This window comes from Palaemon carinicauda, unplaced genomic scaffold (assembly GCF_036898095.1).
Source record: "Palaemon carinicauda isolate YSFRI2023 unplaced genomic scaffold, ASM3689809v2 scaffold73, whole genome shotgun sequence".
Taxonomy (NCBI): domain Eukaryota; kingdom Metazoa; phylum Arthropoda; class Malacostraca; order Decapoda; family Palaemonidae; genus Palaemon; species Palaemon carinicauda.
This window is the reverse complement of record NW_027172016.1, coordinates 255,001-272,500: the sequence shown is the minus strand read 5'-3', so window position 1 is coordinate 272,500 and position 17,500 is coordinate 255,001. Positions and strand designations below refer to the sequence as shown.

Here is a 17,500-nt window from a genome sequence, read left to right as displayed (position 1 = left end):
TTATTATTATTATTATTATTATTAAGCTAAAACTCAGTTGGAAAAGCAGGAGGCTATAAGCCCAGGGGCCCCAACTGGGAAAATAGCCCAGTGAGGATAGGAAACAAGGGAAAATAGAATATTTTAAGAAGAGTAACAACATTAAAATAAACATTTCCTAAATAAACTATAAAGACATTAACAAAACAAGAGGAAGAGAAATGAGATAGAATAGTGGGCCCAAGTGTCTCTCAAGCAAGAGAACTCTAACCCAAGACAGTGGAAGACCATGATACAGAGGCTATGACACTACCCAAGACTAGAGAACAATGGTTTGATTTTGGAGTGTCTTTCTCCTAGAAGAGCTGCTTACCATAGCTAAAGAGTCTCTTCTACCCTTACCAAGAGGAAAGTGGCCACTGAACAATCATAGTGCAGTAGTTAACCCCTTGGGTGTAGAAGAATGGTTTGGTAATCTCAGTGTTGTCAGGTGTATGAGGACACAGGAGAATCTGTAAAGAATAGGCCAGACTATTCGGTGTCCGTGTAGGCAAAAGGGAAAGTGAACCGTAACCAGAGAGAGGGATTCAATGCAGTACTGTCTGGCCAGTCAAAGGACCCCATAACTCTCAAGCGGTAGTATCTCAACGGGCGGCTGGTGCCCAGGCAACCTACTACCTTCAATTAAATCTTATGAATTAAATTATATCTTCATGAAATTTGATACACTTCTTCCCGTTTTGAGAACTGACTACCTCGTGTATCATAAACAGTTTAGTTCTTTCGCGATTCCTTCAATAGATCTATTAAGTTCATTCAGCCTGATATTTGGAAATCAATGATTACTTTTTTAAGAGAAAGGGTTTGGCTATTGCAAAAAGAATCCAAAACAAAAGAAGGGATACAATTATTAAGCGAAAAAAAATAGTTTCGAATTAACAACCTCATTTCGAAATCGGATAAAAAATAAAAATATTATATATTGACATATAATATTAACATGTTTTAGGTGTATCAGGAGTTTGAAAAGAAAAAGTTTTAATAACTTTAGTTTTTTGGTTAATAATTTTTTTTTATTGAATTGTTTTTAAATATATGTCAATTTTGAGCCTGGAATTCTTTAATGGAAATGTTATAAAATTGGCAATATTTGTAATGTGAATAATCCTATCCTGGAACTATTCCGACAGGATATATCCTTAATTGTGTCTCAACTTTCCCTTAAGACACATTCCCAGTTACTCTTTTCCTTCGGGCAATATTCCCACTGGATATATACCCAGTGGGAATTTTCCCAGTGGGAATTTTCCCAGTGGGAATGTTCCCAGTGGGAATTTCCCAATTGGATATATTCCAAGAGGCAATTTTCCTTCTGCAAATTTTCCCAAAGGATATATCCCCAGTAGTAATTTTCTCTCTAGCAATTTTCCCTCTGGATATATTCCAAGTGGTAATTTTCCCTCCGGCAATATCCTAAAGGATATATTCCCAGTGGCTATTTTCCTTCTGCAAATTTTCCCAAAGGATATATTTCAAGTGGTGATTTTCCCTCTAGCAATTTTCCCTCTGGATATATTCCTAGTGACTATTTTTCCTCCGACAATAACTTAAAGTATATATTCCCATTAACAATTTTCCCTCTAGTAATTTTCCCACAGGATTTAATACCAGTGGAAATTTTTTCTTTGGCAACTTTCCATAATAATTTCCCAGTGATAATTTCCTCTCTGGCAATTTTCCCACAGCATATATTCCCTCTGACAATTTTCCCTTTGATAATTTTCCAAAAAGACTCATTCCAACTGATAATTTTCTGTCTGGCTATTCTCCCAATGGTAATTTTCCCACACGATACATTCCCAGTGGTAATTTTCCCACACGATACATTCCCAGTGGTAATTTTCCCACAAGATACATTCCCAGTGGTAATTTTCCCACACTATACATTCCCAGTGGTAATTTTCCCACACGATACATTCCCAGTGGTAATTTTCCCACACGATACATTCCCAGTGGTAATTTTCCCACACGATACATTCCCAGTGGTAATTTTCCCACACTATACATTCCCAGTGGTAATTTTCCCACACGATACATTCCCAGTGGTAATTTTCCCACACGATACATTCCCAGTGGTAATTTTCCCATTCGATACATTCCCAGTGGTAATTTTCCCACACGATACATTCCCAGTGGTAATTTTCCCACACGATACATTCCCAGTGGTAATTTTCCCACACGATACATTACCAGTGGCAATATTCCTTGAAATTATTCGATAGGATATACTTACAGCGGAAATTTTCCCTCTTGAAATTTTCAGAAAGGATATTTTCCCCGGTGGAAATTTTCCCAGGGGCCAATTTTCCACAGAATAAATTCAATATGGCAATTTTCCCACACGATATATTCTTATTGGTAATTTTCCCTCTGGCTATATTCCCAGTTGCAGTTTTCCTTTTGGAAATTTTCCACTGGATATACAGTATACCCGGTGGTAGTTTTCCCAGTAGGCATTTCCCAATAGGATATATACCCGGTGGTAGTTTTCCCAGTAGGCATTTCCCAATAGGATATATACCCGGTGGTAGTTTTCCCAGTAGGCATTTCCCAATAGGATATATACCCGGTGGTAGTTTTCCCAGTAGGCATTTCCCAATAGGATATGCTCCCGGTGGCAATTTTGCATGTGGATATTCACTCACAGGATACATTTCCCACAGGATATAATCCAAGTGGTAATATTTCCATTTTCATCCTTTAAAGCAAACATCTGTGACGAGCCGAGAGAAGGTTGTGACTCAAAGGCAGGATGAAAGCAACTGAGTAACTTTATTACAGAACACTCGCCTTTTTGTACAAAAACTCAATGCAACAGGAAATTTCCTGTTTAACCAACACTGCATTGGTTAACAGTTAACGGTGAGAAAAACATACATGTTATTTCATGTTCTTTTTAGTGCGAGGGGAGAGCGAAGATACAAGCATAATATATACACAAAATGAAATGTCGTTACTATGTACGATCGTGTGACACACGGTTAGTACACATCCGTTGCCATCCTTTTCCAAGTCTTCTTTTCATCAATTTGATTTTCTTACTTTCTTTGGTGTTTCCTCACTTTTGGTCTGATTGTGTTTACGAAAATCTTGAGTTTTTAGTTTATTTAGTGTTTCAGGTAGTTCTCCTAATTCTACTTCATCTCTCTTGGATTTTACCCTCATTTCCAATCGTTTTCTCATTAGGTTTTTGGTGTCTCTAATAGTTTTCTTTCATACGCCTATCTGTTGTGCTGATTCTAATATAAGTTTTGTTGAATTACAGTTAATTTCATCTTTACTTGCATGTATTTTATCATGTAGCTGTGAATACCTATTTTGCATATCTAAACTAAACTCATCAGATTTTTCTCTTATTACATTAGTGTTTACTTTCTTTCTTAAAATAAATTTATCTCTCTTTCCTTAGGTCTACAAAATATGGCTTCTCACCATTATATGATCACTTGGCTTCAAATTAACACTGTTACATCATTAATTAGTTTGACTCTTTCACTGAGAATAAAATCTATTTCATTTTTCGTTTCTCCATTTGGTCTTCTCCATGTCCATTATTAATGTTCTAGTTTATAAAAGAAAGTATTCATGGTTTTGAGATTGTTTCTTCCAGCCAATTTTACAAGCATGTCTACTCTCTCATTCCTTGTGCCTGGTCCAAATTTACCTACTACTGATTCTCCTCTCTTCTTTTGACCTTCTTCAGCATAATGATCACTCAAAACAAATGTAAATTTAGGCTTATGATTTTTCATAGATATTTCCAATCTTCATAAAAAGTTTCTATTTCTTCTCGTGGATGGGATGTTGTTGGTGCACACGTTCGAATGATCTTCAGTTTATAATTTTCATCATTTAGTGTGATAATTATTCCTGAATTTATATGACCAGTACTTTAAAACTCTTCTGTTACCTGCAATATTTTTATTAACAAGAAAACCCACTCTATTTTGGGGTTCTTTCAAGTCCTCTGAAGCAAAATATATGGCCCACTTATAATCATATACATACATACATATATATATATATATATATATATATATATATATATATATATATATATATATATATATATATATATATATATACATATATATATATATATATATATATATATATATATATATATATATATATAAAGTATACATACATACACACACATATATATATGTATGTATACTTTATATAAATATATATATATATATATATATATATATATATATATATATATATATATGTATGTATGTATGTATACTTTATATATATATATATATATATATATATATATATGCATGTATGTATGTATACTTTATATATATATATATATATATATATATATATATATATATATATATATATATATATATATATATATATATATATATATATATATATATATATATAGTAACATACCCAAGTACCGTATTCAAAAGTGCCAAGGCATGGATAACCTGGATGGAAGGGCAGAGGATGCTTCACAGAGGAGAGAATGCTGAAGACAAGAGACTTCAAGCTATTGAGGAGAGTGACTCGGTTTCGGATGAACTGGATTCATATATGGAATTCCTGAGGGAGCGAGTAAGCCTCACGTCCTAAGCTGCATTGGACAATCGAGACCAGTATTGAAAGCTCAGCATCAACCCTTTTCCAAGCTTGAAATCTTAAGCTGAGAAGAAGAAAAGGGGGAAGGATACGAGTGCAGAGAAAATACAAGAGCGTTGAGATCACAATTTGTCATAAGGAAAGCCGCTGCTCCAAATGGAATCAAGCCCAAGATTCTATGGAAATCATAAACCTAATTTCTGAGGGAGGGTGTAAGCTTCACAAATTAATCTGCTTTCAACGAGATATAATGTTCCTGAAGAAGCGACGCCAATCTTTGCTGAAAAACTAGAATGTATGCTTCATGAAATTCTATGAAGCCTTGTAAAAAATCATTTATATGTTTAAAATTTTATCTTAAATTTTCATTTTTATATTTCAAAGAATCTATTGTTTTCATTTATCAATTTATGTTAATCAGTTTCGGAGTTTTCAAATATTATTGTATTTAAGTTTTCCTCTCTATAGCCTTTTTATCAAAGTGTTATTCCCTCAGTCAATGTAATCCTAAGGAAGGGCCACGAAGGGATTCGAAACATGTGTCGACACCAAATAATAGATGGAGAAACATAAATGGATTTTTTTCTGTTATCCTAAAAAGAGATTTTGACAAAGGAAAAATCTATTTCTGGGGAGATACCTGTGACGCCCGGTGAAACCCATCCCTTACGTTGACCCACCCTTTCTCCTTTCCAAGCCATAGTTCTTGCAGAAGGATGTAGTTCAGGTGGCGCTAGCATCGGGCGTCGGTAGAGTAGTTCAGGTAAAGTAGATAGGGCCTCTGTAACGGCCCTTCCTTTTGATGAAGGAATTATCTATATGGAAGACAGCCGGTGAATAGTGGTTTTCACACGTTATCCTAAAAACTATCTAAGATGCGTCCACACGGTCGAACAGTGTCTGTTGGACAAGCACTGTTACCATATCTAAATTGAAAGAGAATGACGTCAAAAGCGTTGACATGAGGGAAGTTGATATGGTAACAAACAGTGATACCAGATGAAGTTGACTACCAGGATTTCTTCTCCTTTTTTTTTACCAGACAAAGACCGGAAGAAATGTCTGAAGCTGATGTCCGCTGGCATCTCTGTTATCTATGTCAGTGTTATAATCTCTACCAGAGAATCAAGTAGTAGTTATCAGCTTCAAGTACGGAGCATCATAACCATAGTACACCATAAAATAAAAGCACAATCCATTAAATTAAATTATGCAGCATGATTATTCCTGATCTTTTGAGAACAATGGAATGGTGCGTGGAAGGACTAGTTGCAAAGACAGAGTGAAAAGGACACACAAATTGAATTTGAATCAGACTTTAAAAACTATATATTGATGGACCCAAACGCTTTACACATTTTATCGGACACATGTACGAGAGGAAATTTTTTTCCAGAAGCACGCCTGGAGACATTACAGAATCCCATATGCCTGACTTAAAACCTATCAGTGAACTGATGATGTTATTGTTATTAACGTGCAATGTATAGCCTATATTATTCCAAGAAATAACTGTTTGAGACTGGTCATACTTCGTATTATGTGTTAACTAAAGCTAAATTGTTTCAGTGATAAAGATAAAATGTTCAAGAGAGAGAGAGAGAGAGAGAGAGAGAGAGAGAGAGAGAGAGAGAGAGAGAGAGAGAGAGAGAGAGAGAGAATTACGTATTTTCCTCACGATCAAACACTTCTTCGAGCAAATGAGACTTCGATGTCCATAACTGTAACAGATTCCGTTATGCTACACTCGTATATCGAAACGCCATAATTTGGTTGTGCAAATGTGTTCTGTACCAACCTCCGACTCTTTTTATTTCTCCAATTTGCGTAGCTCTTCCTTGTAATGACCCATTATGGATTCTCTATTCTTTTCGACTTGTAAACCAGTTACAAGTCCGTTATTTTATTTATTGCTGCTACACATTTATTTTTGTGTATTTGTAAACGTTATCTTTGATGTTTTATAAGCATGGGCTCTGCCAGTACTGTTTGATTAGAAACTGAGCCTCTCTCCTACCTCAAAGCCGTAACTGGATTACAACTAGTCATGTTTACAGGGAAGTGATACCTAATCTTCTAAAAGTTTAAGTTAATCCGGTAAACAAGTAGAACTCCGTCCGTAGTGCCACACCGCCTCCGGAGAGTGTCTGAAGCTCGGACTCCACGAACAAAGGCACTGTCCGACACACCATTTGGTGCTCGTTATTGACGTCATTAATGCTTCTTTCACAATGTTAACTGGTAACAATTGTGTTCGACGGACACTGTTCGACCGTGTGGATGCAGCTTTAAGGAAATTTTGTCTGGTGAGAGACTATCTTCTATTTTTGGATACTACGGAGACATTGTCTATTCATTATAAACGTAGAGTAACATGCCCAAGCACCGAATTTAGAAGTGGTAAGCCATGGATAACATTTACGGAAGAGCAGAGGATGCTTCACCGAGGAGTAAATACCGTTGTGTATTTTGTTTTTTGTAGAAAAAAAACAAATCATGTTTTTAGGAGCCTTTTATGTAACCAATTACAATTTGTAAACAATGGCTCTTATGAAATACCGGTAGGCTTATTGATGAATTTACCTTAATCTTACTAACGATGTTGATTCTTGGCTATAAACTCTCTATAATATCGATCAAGTTAGGGCGATCAGTTTTCTAAGCACACTGTTTTTACTTACGATTTATCATCTGTCATTTGTTTTTCAATTCCAATTTTATCTTTAAATTATCAACGTCTTTTACATTTTTAATTTTGTCTAATTTCTAGTTTACAGAAGATAATTATTAAATGTTATAATTGATAATTATGTTATTTGTCTCTGGTTTTAAACTATGGTTACAAGGTATGATATTTTCGGTGATCAATCAATTCTGAAGAGGTGGTTTAATTCTTTCCTTCTACCTTGTTTCGAGTATTGTTCTCCTATCTGGCCTTCAGCTGCTGATTCTCATCTTAATTTGTTGGACAGAAACTTACGGACTGTACCAACCGTGTGTCACACGATCGTACATAGTAACGACATTTAATTTTGTGTATATATTATGCATGTATCTTCGCTCTCCCCTCGCACTATAAAGAACCTGAATAAACATGCCTGTTTTTTTTCACCGTTAACTGTTAACCGGTTGAACAGGAAATTTCCTGTTGCATTGAGTTTTTGTATATAAAGGCGAGTGTTCTATAATAAAGTTGCTCAGTTGCTTTCATCCTGCCTTTGAGTTACAACCTTCTCTCGGCTCATTACAGGTCTATTAAATTTCTTATTCCTGATCTAGATATCAATCTGCATAATTCTGACCATCCTTTACATTCAGATCTTCCTGGACAGTTCCATCCTGTTCGTAATACTAGGCAGGCAGTTAATTCTAATTGTCAGGCCTTCTCCATCATGATGCTCAATACTGCACAGTATTCTAGAAGTTTTATTCCTGCTGTGACCAAGTTGTGGAATGATCTTCTTAATCGGGTAGTTGAATCGGTGCCGGTTTAGTATGTGGCCTACCTGGCTTGTTAGGTTAGGTTAGGTTAGGTAAGGTAAGGTAAGGTAAGGTTAGGTTAGGTTAGGTCACATACTAAAACAGATAGAATTTCGTAGGCCATATTCGAAAGGTAGGCCACATACTAAACCGGCACCGTTAAATCAGTAGAATTTCAAAAGTTCAAACTTGCATCAAACGTTCTTAAGTTGAACAGGCTAACATAAGTCTTTTAATAGTTATATATGAATTATCTGTTTTAATGTTGTTAATGTTTTCTTTTTCATTACTTCTTATATCATTTATTTATTTCCTTATTTATTTCCTTGTTTCCTCTCCTCACTGGGCTATTTTACCATGTTGGAGCCCTTGAGCTTCTAGCATCTTGCTTTTCCAACTAGGGTTGTAGCTTGGCTAGTAATAATAATAATAAGAAGAAATAGCTTTGCCAATAGAAATAATAAGAGGAAATAGCTTTGCTAATAGAAATAATGAAACACCAGAGCCGGTGCCAAAAGTAACAGTGAAAGAAAAGAAAGCCTTGATGTCAGCTCACTCACCTGGAATAATAATAGTTAATTGTAGAGAATGTTCCTATCCCCACATCTTCACCGACTTGTCTTCTTGTTGGATGGGATAAAATCCGAGACTTCTTATTAGAACACGTTTAATTTCTCTCAGGTCTACATCTCTGCTCTTCTCTTAAAACTTGCGGGTGTCGAGTGAGAATATGTAAACAAAACTTGTACACAACAATACAAAAATAAGAAATGAGCATCACTCTATAAAAGATTGAATCCTATTGTAATACAAAAGTAAGAAGAATCACATCCTAACTTTAGGACAATTAATTAACTATTAAATCCTTTATAACATACGCTACTACACTTATAAACTATGTTAAAACATGTTCTATCAATGCAATACTGTGCAACATTACTCTTAAAACCTGTATCGCATATAGTATTACAGTACAAAATAAATAAGAGTCTCCTCCCCCTTAACTTGACATTGAACAAACTTTACAAATCTAATCTCTCAAGGGGCTTCTCTCTATTCATCCTATAGGGAAGTACTCTAGCTTCATCCTGTACTGGTACATGAATAGATTCTGAATCTACATCTGGTGTTTGAGCATCTTGGTTAATATTTGATTTACCTACTCCGGAAAATTTCTTATCTCTAACATTCACATGATCTACAGCATTTTTATTTGACGGCTGTAATTGATCAACATAATGGTTTACAATATTGCCATCAACTTGAACATCATAATGTAAATTTCCTATCTCTTTTATAATTTCTCCTGGTACTCACTTTTCTGGAGCATTATATGATCTTACCAGGACATTAGAACAAGAGGAAAAATGTCTCGCAAGCAACGTTAGTACCCCTTCTTTAAATTACTAAGTTGGCAAACATACTCCGTTAGAGCCATGCCCTCACACCACGAGAATGATTTACTAGAAATTCCTAGAGTGAGTTTAGTCAATATATAATGAACTAGCAATGCATAGAAGGCAAAGAGATCCAGCCCATTCCTTTGAAAGAGCCAACGTTCGCCAGCCCTCTCTTCACCCACTATATAACTCTACTCAAACAAGAATAGTGTTTTCCTCTCAAAGGTGAATAGTGATTTCTCTGTAACATATAGTGTTGTTCAAACATTAGTGATATCATTGTGTGCCTAAGTTGAAAGTGTAGTGTGTTAATGTAAGTACATTTTATAGTATACATTTTTGTAACTGGCCCTGTGAGATTTTGGTTAAACAGTGGAGTGTATTTTGCTTAACCGTTCGGTAACCTTGCGTGAACCAAAGGACATAAGAGTAACATGAATATGTAAGTGTAAATTCAATTTCTTTTCTATAGTGTTAAAGTGTCAACTTTTTTCATTAATAGTCAACATTAAATATTTTTATAAATTGATTTCTAGTGAAACAAGTGATTGTATGATTTTTAAGTGCCTTTCTTTTTTACTAAGCTAAGGTTTAATTCCGATTTAATATTTCAAGTGATTTAATTTGGTGTTAATGATGAGCTGTTAACTTTTTCGAGATTTTTTTTTTTTTTAAATGTGTATTTTTTCGAACACCAATACTTTTCTCTGTGTCTTGCTCGTATCCCCTGACTAAGAACCGAAGTAAGAGGTTAATTTAAGAATAGTTCCCATTAAAGTTAAGTAATCAACCAGTTTTGTTTTGAGTGTAAAGTAAAGAGACCTTTTAGATATTCAGTTTTCATATACTGTGTGTTATTGCGTGGGAGTTGCGTCCTATTCTCATACCTCGGAGTTTTTCTATTGTGTATCAAATTGCGTAGTATAGGCAGGGGAGTTTTGGAGCTCAGGAATTTACGTAATTCGCTAGTCGTAATGATATATATATATATATATATATATATATATATATATATATATATATATATATATATATATATATATATATTCATTTATATATATATGTGTGTGTATAATATGTATATATATATATATATATATATATATATATATATATATATTATACACACATACATTATATATATATATATATATATATATATATATATATATATATATATATATATATATATATATATATATATATATATATATATATATATATAGTATATAGTTTAAAATCTCCACAAATAAAATGTCGAATATTGCAGGAAGTTCTACGAGCTACGACACAAGTTTGCAACGGAAAGTTGATGAAGTTAAAAGCTGTTACTTGAATCTTTATTTCAGAAAGCTCCACCACTCGAATTATGAAAATCTCCCTCATGTTCGCCGATATTGTTATCATTATTTTACACTTACTTTTACACTTTGGTGGCTGCTTTTCCGGTCCCATACAGCAGGGGAGCCCCACTCTCTACAGGACCTCCACTGTCGTTTTACCTTGTTCGTTCAAAGTATTTAACATTTCATACCATATATTGTTCATTTGCTGTTAGATCATCACTGTCAAAACTCATGAAATAAGAAAGTCTTCAGTTTCCTCTTGAAAGTCTTAATGTCTTCAATCATTCGAATGTTTCGTGGGAGCTTATTATATAGTCTCGGGGTCGCATATTTTAAGGCTCTGGAGCCTAAAGTAAACATATATCTAAATTCCAACAGTTTGAAGCCATCTGTAACTATTCTCGTGTCGACACGATTTGCTGGCTGCGCAATATGTAGCAATTCTCTTAAGTATTTTGGACGACCGGTTTTGATAACTTGGTGGGTTATTGTACATATTTTAAATTCAATTCTCGATTTAATCGGCAGCCAGTGTAAATCGATTAGTATAGGGGTGATCCTTTCTCTAGGTGGGACACCTTTTATCAATCAGTCTTGCTCCTCTTTTTATTATATTTTATAATTTCTTAAGTTGTACTTTTGCTAAACTGTAATAGATGGAGTTGCAGTAGGCAATCCTGGTAATAACAGTTTATCACAAGTTTCTTTATAGAACTTTCATCCAGGTACTTTTCTGTAGAAGCAATATTCCTTAGATGATAACCAGCAGTTTTTATTACATTATTTATTAGGGCATTTAGAGACAGGTTATACTAAAAAAATACACCTAGATCTCGAACTTTACTAGATATCGGCACCGAGTCATTATTTATGTTCATTTGAATATCACCTAAATTTCTCACGCTGTTTCTCTTGCCCACCAACATGAATTCAGTTTTGTTCTCATTTAATTTTAGTTGTTTAAATGTTAAATGGTTTAGAGTTTCTGTAGTGTCATCTATATCATTTACGGAGAAGTAAAATTGTGTGTCATCCGCAAATAGTTTGAACTTCACGCCATGCCCTTGTTGTATTTTCGATCGACCATAGTTTAAATTATTGAGATAGAGTAGGTTTTGTATTTTCATATTAAAGATTCAAAATGAGGATTTTTCAGGCAGATTCTGCTTAGATTGAATTTTGGTTATTTTTGTCATTTAATTAAATACGGTAGTTAGGAGTCCTGAGTTAGAGATGGAATGTTTTCAACACAGATATACAGACACAGATATAGTACCATGATTTATTACTTTCAAATACATCTAACCCCCCCCCCCCTCTCTCTCTCTCTCTCTCTCTCTCTCTCTCTCTCTCTCTCTCTCTCTCTCTCTCTCTCTGATTTTACCCAATATTATCACTTTCAATAAGTTTTTTCTTTGAATCGTTTTTAATAATATCATTTACCTTTAGGTTGCATGTTCTTCTAGTTCACAATCTTCCATTTGTATAGTTTTCATAATCTTAATTTTGCAAAAAAGGAAGCAGTAATGGGTCAATTTTGGTGTGGTTCCTGACCAAAATTTTCGACAAGTATTGACGAATTGTTGGGGATTTGAGTAGAGAGAGAGAGAGAGAGAGAGAGAGAGAGAGAGAGAGAGAGAGAGAGAGAGAGAGAGAGAGAGAGAGAGAGAGAGAGAGGGGTATTTTTAAACAAAAAAATATCACATTAGAAATGTCTCAAATACACTCAATACATAGGCTACGTTAAGTAACTGTATGTATGTATGTATGTATGTATGTATTTATGTATGTATGTATGTATGTATGTATGTATGTACAGTATGTATGTATGTATGTATGTAAATTTATCTTAAGTCTTATCAGCATCCGGCTTTTGCATCCTTTCATTTTCATAGCCTGTACTCACACTCGTGACCTGTAATTAGTCTGCTCGTGATACCTGCCTAATCAGACTATATCAGTGACATTGAAGAAAAACAGCAAGAACTAAAATACTGGATGTTTTAATTTTCATTCAAACGAACTTTTGCTGTAAGCAACATATGGTAAGTATTGCCACATCAATCTGTAATCAGTATTAACTACAGTATATGGATTCTTCTGTAAGATTTTTATGAATACATGAAACTCAAATATTTCATGAAAGTGTTTCTGTGCAAATATAATGAATAAACGTTCCATTATTTGAAAATCTATTGAACAACATAGTAATGATAGTAAATCGATTTGAACACTTAAACTAAATTGAACATTATCACGACGCTTGAAAAGTGAGAGAATATATCAGTTTGAATTCACCGACAGAAACTTTTGCAGTGTTACAATCGATTCAAATTTGGGAATCCATCTCCTAACATTTAAATGGGCTCCATAAGGTACTAGAAGAGTTGCAAGACCCAGGCCTACATGGCTGAGGGCTATGAAGAGTGAAGATGGCGATGATGAATGGAGAGGTATTGAATTAAAAAGCTCAAGATAGAGTCGACTGTCGAAATCTACCTGGCCATTGTCTGATTTGCATTTTTTCAATCTTTCAGTACACTAATTTTAAAGACCTGCCTGTATTAGTGTATTGGAGTTCATCGAGTCTGCTAGAAAAAGCCAGTCTTGGTCGAGATAACGTAGGAGACAGGTGCCGACTCAGTGAGCCCAAGATGATACTATTATTATTATTATTATTATTATTATTATTATTATTATTATTATTATTATTGTTGTTGTTGTTGTTGTTGTTGTTGTTATCATTATTATTATTATTATTATTATTGTTGTTGTTGTTGTTGTTGTTGTTGTTGTTATCATTATTATTATCATTATTAAAAAAAGCAGGATGCTATAAGCCAAGGGGTTCCATCAGGGAAAATAGCCCAGTGAGGAAAGAAAACAAGGAAAATGAAATATTTCAAGAACAGTAACAGCATTAAAATAAATATTTCCTTTATAAACTATAAAAACTTTAATTATATAAGAGGAAGAGAAATAAGATAGAATAGTAAGCCCGAGTGTACCCTCAAGTAACAGAACTCTAACCCAAGACAGTGAAAGACCATGGTAAAGAGGCTATGGCACTACCCAAGACTAGAGAAAAAATGGTTTGATTTTGGAGTGTCCTTCTCCTAGAAGAGCTGCTTACCATAGCTGAAGAGTCTATTCTACCATTACCAAGAGGAAAGTAGCCACTGAACAATTACAGTGCAGTAGTTAACCCCTTGGGTGAAGAAATTTTTTTTGGTAATCGCAGTGTTATTAGGTGTATGAGGACTGAGGAGAATATGTAAAGAATAGGCCAGAATATTCTGTGTATATGTAAGAAAAGGGAATATTCGGTGTTAGCGTAGGCAAAGTGAAAGTGAACCGTAACCAGAGAGAAAGATCTAATGTAGTACTGTCTGGCCAGTCGAAGGTCGCCATAACCATTTATCGGTAGTATTTAGTTGTATAATCAATTGAAAGTGGTCTTAATTATCTTATACAAATTCAGTTAGCTTGGAAGCGAAGAATTGCCAGAAATTTGTACAAATTTGTAAGAAAAATAATGTTTGCATCTATGAAAAATATCAGTAACCAACCCCTTTTACCCCCAAAGGACGTACTGGTACGTTTCACAAAACCCATCCCTTTACCCCCATGGACGTACCGGTACGTCCTTGCAAAAAAATGCTATAAAATTTTTTTTTTCATATTTTTGATATTTTTTTGAAAAAATTCAGGCATTTTCCAAGAGAATGAGATCAACCTGACCTCTCTATGACAAAAATTAAGGCTGTTAGAGCAATTTAAAAAAAATATACTGCAAAATGTGCTGGGAAAAAAATAACCCCTTGGGGGTTAAGGGTTGGAAATTTCCAAAGAGCCTGGGGGTAAAAGGGTGGATTACCGTATGATTTACATGTTGTATTCCAAATACCTTTTTGATTGCTAAGCGTTTTCGATAAACATCCAGTAACATAGAACCTATTTCAGATTACTTCAAATTAGTTCTGTCAGTTTGGTGAAGCAATTCTTACAAATTGATTCTTGAAATTACAAAGGCATATGAGCAGATTTTCACACCCAAGTTTATTGTAGCATATTAAAGGAAAATAAACTTGTAATGGATGAGGCACTTGTGAAACAATAAAGAAATGTGGCATACATATTTTACTGTGTTACTGTTCTTTTTTGTTATGATTGCCGTGGAGCACAGACTCAATGTTGCTGCATTATGAGGTGTGTAATGAATAGGTCATTTTGATTGGAGCTAGTAAGCAATTGTTCTGACACAGATACAAACCCTTCGCTATTTATAAGGCTATATTTTCTGTGAAGCTGAAAGACAAGCCATGATAATTTTAGTGAGGGATAACCACCCCAACTGCTAGTTAGCGGGTGGGGCTGGGGTGTAACCACCTATTCCCTCACTCACACACCTAGGCTGAGCAACCACTTTTTCTTTCTGGCTGGTTAGAGGCCGGTCACTCTCTCCCGGTTTAGACTTGCCATTAAATAATACTTTTATGCTTTTTCTTTCGGTCATGTGCTTGAATTTCTGCTTGAAGTCCCATGCTGTACCTTCATCTCCACCGTTCAGAAGGGCCCCCACCTTCTGTGTCCGGCTTGCCGGGGCCGCCAGTGTTCCCGGGAGGACATTTGTAGTGATTGTAGGAAGTGGTCTGCCTCACAGTGGGAGAGGTTCGGGAGTCGGATAAAGAAGGCTAAGCGGAATCGCTGTCGGATCATCCTCGAAGTCGAAGAAGTCACGGTCTTCTTCTTCGAACCCCCAATCTTTTTCTAAAGCTGCTCTTCCACCAATCCCCTCTGGGGAACAGCCGAGTAGCAGCGTGGCCCTAGTTACTCCAAGTTAACCCCGGAAGTCAAGGGATGGTATTGACTCCCCTAGTGAGTCAGAGTCGCCCCTTCCTCCAGGGACTGCCTGCTCAATCTCTGACCTGTCTCTTCGGGCTCTTTCAGTTTGGGGCTGACCCGAGAAATTTCTTAACTCCATACACTAATGCTATTTAGGAGTAATTCCTTTCTGCCATGTCTAATACTCTAGAAGCGATTGAAATTGAGTTTTCTGTTCCATCTGGCATTACATGAGATAATACTTTCAAAAGATTCCTGACAATCTTTTGTCCAATTCCCCAATACACCCTTATTCAACAGATTATACAATGGATGTACAATTGTAGATAAATTCTGAATGAAATTCCCTGTAATGTTACTAAACCTAAAAATTATTGTAAATCCTTAACATTTTCTGGTACCTTTGTTGAGTGACCTACTTTAATTTTCTCCTTAGTCTTGTGGATACCTTTGCCATTAATTACAAAATTTAATATTCCACTGAATCAACTTCTTAAATATATTTCCTCTTATTTACTCTAATATTATGCTCCTTCATCTTCTTCAGAACTGCCCATAATCTTTCTCTGTGTTCTCTTTTATCTTTGCCAGAGACTAAAATATCAACTTTGAAAATTAATACTCCTTGCATTTCTGGAAAAAAAATCTTATCCATAGTTTGTTGCCATATAGCTGGAATACTCGCTACTTCTTAAGGCAATCTCTTTGGCCTATACAATACTAAAGATGTATTTACTCTACATATTTCTTGTTAATTTTCATCCACTGGAAGCTGTTGAAATGCTTGTCTTAGATCTAACTTAGAAAATACAATACATCCTGACATCGTTGCAAACATGTCTCAGATTTGGTAATGGATGTTGAGCTACTTGAAGCTGTGGATTCAACATTTCTTTGTAATCTCCACATAACCTAACCTGACCGTTTTCCTTCACAATAGGTACTAATGGAGTAGCCCAATCTGAATATGTAACCTTTTTCCCAAGAACCTTCACTTTCTAACCTTTTTCTTTCTGTTTCATATGCACCTTTCAATGCATATGGTAGTGGTCTTGGAGCAAGAAATCTAGGAGTATTATCTGATTTTAAAACTAGAATTGCCTTTGCGTTCTTTACTGCATACAACTTTATTTTCAAATACGTCTTGAAATTGATAGAATATCATCTAACGACACTTCAATGTTGTGTTCATCTTGTGTACCTGTAACCTTCCAAATACTAGGCCAATCTGATTTCATATAATGCAACCAGTCCAAACCTAGTAAAGTTTGTCCTTTACCTTTAACTACGGCTAATGGCATTCTATCTAACTTCTGATCTTCATACTGTACTTTTACGTTTGAAGTGCCAATTACCTGAATATCAAAAACATTATACCCTTTCAAAGCTCTATTTGTACTTACTAATGACAAATTAGGAATGCTTTAAGTTGTTTTCTCAGACATAGTAGGTTGGCCAGGGCACCAGCCACCCGTTGAGATACTACCGCTAGAGAGTTATGGGGTCTTTTGACTGGCCAGACAGTACTACATTGGATCCTCCTCTCTGGTTACGGTTCATTTTCCCTTTGCCTACATACACACTGAATAGTCTGGCATATTCTTTACATATTCTCCTCTCTCCTCATACACCTGACAACACAGATTACCAAACATTTCTTCATCACCCAAGGGGTTACTGCACTGTACTTGTTCAGTGCCCCTTTCCTCTTGGTAAGGGTAGAAGAGACTCTTTAGCTATGGTAAGCAGCTCTTCTAGGAGAAGGACACTCCAAAATCAAACCACTGTTCT

At 35.2% G+C, this 17,500-nt stretch overlaps 1 protein-coding gene across 5 annotated transcripts in view; it reads left to right on the top strand.

Moving 5' to 3' along the window:
- The window catches only part of LOC137637430 (uncharacterized), a 76,390-nt gene that overhangs the window by 40,760 nt on the left and 18,130 nt on the right, over nucleotides 1–17,500 (top strand). Inside the window, exon 1 of one of the 5 annotated variants that reach the window (XM_068369629.1) lies at nucleotides 12,768–12,909. The exons of the other annotated variants lie outside the window; for them this stretch is intronic. The gene's annotated coding sequence lies outside the window, so the exon portion shown is untranslated. Of the gene's footprint in view, nucleotides 1–12,767; nucleotides 12,910–17,500 lie in introns of those variants that run through there. 5 annotated transcript variants of the gene reach the window in all.